Raw genomic sequence first — 4,353 nt, forward strand, 5'->3', positions numbered from 1 at the left:
CCCTAGCGTGAACCCAGATGAACTCAATAAACTACTTAAAAATTTCTTTTGCTGTTGTGTCATCTGTGTAAAAGGGAGCGTTAGGCATTAAAGCAACATAATTTTATTATGACTAGCCCTACACTGAAATCATATGCATGTTAAAAGTAATACAGGAATGTAATTGTGCATTTTCTCATTTGTGATATGTCTGTGGCTCTGATATTAGTGTTGTAGTGAGGACAGTTCAGAGATCTAAACAATATAGACATAACTAATTACTGTATTAATAAAAACTGCATTCTCATGATGAAGCATATGTTTCTTTTCTCATAACATTCAAATAAAAAAATAGATTTTTTTAAAGTCGGGTTTTATTTTGAGTCATTTTACTAACAAGCACAGTATTAAAATTTTTATTTATTTTACTAACAAGCACAGTATTACAGTTTTTATCCTGTGCTCAGAATACAAAAAATCAACCAAACATCAAATCAGCCAAATATTTATCTTTTAGAAGGACAACAGGAGTAAAACATATTACAATCATAGAGTTACCTCATGGAGAAAGAAGCTGCCAATGATAATAAAAGAGTTTTTGTGGAATGATGTATAGAGCAGGCAGAGCAGAGCATTACTGGCTGCTACGGAGGAATAGTTGCCTGGTTTTCAGTGTGGAATAAGAAAGAGCAATTGAAATGATGCTGAAGTTAAAAACTGAAACAAAACGAAAGCCAGAACAAAAACTGGCATATTTTCAGCGTCACTCTTACCAGAGAATGGGTAAAAAACCAAAGACATTTTAGAATTATGGTATGATAAACCTGTTGAACTAAAAAGGCAAAAGTGCAAGTGACTTTGGTCTGATCATCTCTTCCAGCTGTGATTTTCTTGCTCACTAATGATACTTCTACCGAGTTGTTGGCTTACTTCAGGCTGTGGTTTCATGTTCAGCCTGGTGCCCATCACTTAAGGGTTACACTGGCTTAAGAAAGGTGAAGCTTGACTCCAAAGGCTTCTATAAAATGCAGTGTTAAAGTGCTGCCTGACTCTTGGTAAATTCATTCTCAGTTGCAGAGTTGCTTCCTTCATTTTAAAGAAGCAGCTAAACTTAAAACAATCCAAGGTCAGATGTTAAGTCTGTGAGAGGCTGGTAAATTAACTGCATTGTTTGGATTGCATTCCCCTGCCTTCATCAAAACAAACCCACCTTTTTTTCTCGAATACACTTTCTTTGCTCTGTATTATTTGTTTAGCCTCTGCACTGTATGAGGTAGGGGTTTATTGCTACCTGTCACCTCCTGATGCACCACAGAGCTGGTATATTTACCCGAGGGCACTCTGCTCCTCGGGTAAGTGTATTCCTACTTTTAAGTGATTTGTGCCTAATATCTCAAAGAACTGTTTGGTCCTACAGTAAGCCAAACAATTCCTAAGGGAGATAAATACAGTCAAGTCCTGTAAACTAGATTAGGCATCCCAGTGTCACTTCTACATGTTAAGTGGCAAGTGGGGAGGAAGTGGGAAGAGGAGTTATGGTAGCTTGAGATGGAAATTCAGTGATTTGCTGTGACTGACTGTAAGCACTGAAGATGTCCTGGAATAGGAGTATAACTGACTCTTTTGCTGAATTTCTGTGTGCTGTCTACTCAGTTATTAGGTGAAAGCACTAATGCTGTGTAAGACAGTTAATTTAAACAAATGAATTAATGCAGCATAAATGAAAGGAGACTTTGATTTTCATTTTAGTAACTTCTATCATAGAGAATTCCATTGACAGATGGTTGAAGTACTGCTAAGTCAAGCTTAAATAATAATTGTGCTGGGAACATTTTCCTTTTTCAGCCATAGGAGACCATATCCTGTTTTGTCTTTGCAGGAGGAGTAATGTGATATTGTTACTTAGCCTAAGGCCATTAAAATAAGACTTTGCTTTATCATTTTGTTTGTCTTATATCATAAAAACTTAGGTTTCTCTAATTTTCTAAGAAAAAACATGTTTAATGACTTTAAAAGCATTTTTTAATCTTGATATATCAGCGAAGATGGGATCAAAACATATGATGCCAAAGTCACACTTGCAAAATGTGTGTGCAAGTGGGCACTTATATGTATCCCAAGTATGATTCAGTTTGTAAATGACATACTATTGGATATTCCAAATTCATACACTCCATGACCTAGTAGAGGTGCTGTCTCAAACATTGAACCTGAAGACAAAATTTTATAGAAGCGGGAGAGCATGAACATGTAAAGCTTACAAAATGTGGTGAAAAATCAATGCCAAACCAATTGGTGCAATAAATCTAATTTTAAAAGGAGCCAACAAGATTTTGATTGATATTCTGAGTTCTGTAGTTCTTCTTTTTAATATTTTAATAGGATTGATGCATTTTTTGATTACTCCACCTATTTTTTTAAGTGAAAACTTGATGTAGAAATCATTGTTCATTTCTGGATTTTTGCAATATGAATGAATGTATGTAATAAGCTAGAGAGGAGGTATTTCAAAAACAAGCGGAGCAGACTTGCCTACAGTTACAGGCTGTAAAATTAACCAAAAATGGAAAAGGAATAAATGTTTGTGGTTCTTCAGAATTATTTCTTGAATAGTGTTGAGTTTGTCTGCCTGCAGAATTCTGAGTCAGAGCCTGTTGGTAATGCAGAAATATTGAACTGTATCCTCATCAGTAATAGTTGACCATGCCAGTGATTAGAAATGACTGGAAAAGAGAGTTCCTGTCCTGTGGAAATTCCAGGAACAATCCAAGGATAAGACTTCCTTGCCTGGCTGGCATGTCAGATAGCTACCCTGCCTCATTTCCATTATTAATTTTGAAGGAACGTCACAGTTCTATGGAACATTGTGCATTTGGGAAGCAATATTTTAAAATAAAAAATGAATAAAATTCCTCCTTTTATCAGGAGGTTGACTCTTAAATATAGCTTTTAAAATACTAATTTCAGAAGAACAGATGTTATCATAAGGCTGTGTTCAAGCTGCTGTGGGAAGTGCACTCATCATCAGAGTGCAAGTTTGACTGGATAAATCATGTGTACAAGTGCTATATGTACAACAGCTAAGGTGTGAAGTTCTCCTAGTCTTTGTTATGAACTAATCATAGTCTTATCTTACCGTATCACATTCAAAGCAAAATATCAGATAAAGTTTTATGCCTATCCAGCCATCTCTGAGGATGGTGTTAAGTTTTTGATCCTTCCACCTTTGTTTATCTTACTGGTAAGGCTGTGTCTTTGACACAAAAGCAGATGGTGTGGAATTAGAAAATTCCCCTTATGTTTTATATTTTGTTCTGCTAGTGGTATTGGTGTTTGCTGTAATTTTTTTTTCATATTTGTAAACAAAGCAAGACTGTACAATGGATATTCAATAAGTAATGATTAAAACATGTCACACCTGAAATTTTTGTGGCTACACTTTTGTTCCTTAGGGAAGAATCCTTATGTACCCAGGTATTTAACAGCTAGTACTTTAGATTACTATGTGTCATATACTCTGTATGATAAATGGGATACTATAGGGGCGGAGAAATGCAATAATTTTTTGACTGACCTCAAACATGGGAGAAAACAAGGATTCTTATATCTCTTTTTAGAATAAGAGAGAATCGATTTTTTTCCAGACCAAAGCTTTCTTGTGAAAAGACTTATGAAGTATTTAACTAACTGGACTTTGCATGAAATGTTAAATTAACTTTGCTTTGGCTTAAAACCATTTCTTTGACAACAGAGATGTGTAATCCTGTTAAAAGCCCTCAGGCTGCTGGAAGCATAATGCTGCCTGTTACTATAAGGTAAAGGCAAGTTGCACTCCAAAATGGCTACTGAATAAATTGTACCTCTGGTCTGAAGGTACAATTTCAGGTACAGAAATCCTCTTCCATGTGATTTGATTACTTTAAATATTGAAAAACAGATTTTTTGCTATCTTGGCCTTTGTCCAGACAGTTAGGATTTTTCCCTGTGCACCTGCAGGAAAGCTGTCTATGAAGCTTGTACTGCCTGATTGGTGCTTCAGCCACAAGTCTGGAGAAGTTTTCAGTGTTGTATCTGACACTGTATATTGCTGTGTGGTTCTGCAGCTTCTTTGTTTTTAATTTACTTGTGTTAAGCCATATTGTTTCTTCTTCAAAGAATTGCTATGCTTGACAAGTGCAGTCCGATTCCATGCAGTAAAATGCAGTGATTTCATTACAGTTTAAGGACAGAACTAGTGAAATTTGAGGCAAAAAGCAAATAATTACTCAGAAAGCAAGGCTGTGTGTGGCTGTTGAGTCTGTATTTGTGCAGTGTGTATGGGGTGGGGGGGGTGTGTGAATGTATATGGTGGAAATGGAAAAGGTTTTTTGGCTA

Source organism: Geospiza fortis, unplaced genomic scaffold (genome assembly GCF_000277835.1).
Source record: "Geospiza fortis unplaced genomic scaffold, GeoFor_1.0 scaffold12, whole genome shotgun sequence".
NCBI classification, from domain to species: domain Eukaryota; kingdom Metazoa; phylum Chordata; class Aves; order Passeriformes; family Thraupidae; genus Geospiza; species Geospiza fortis.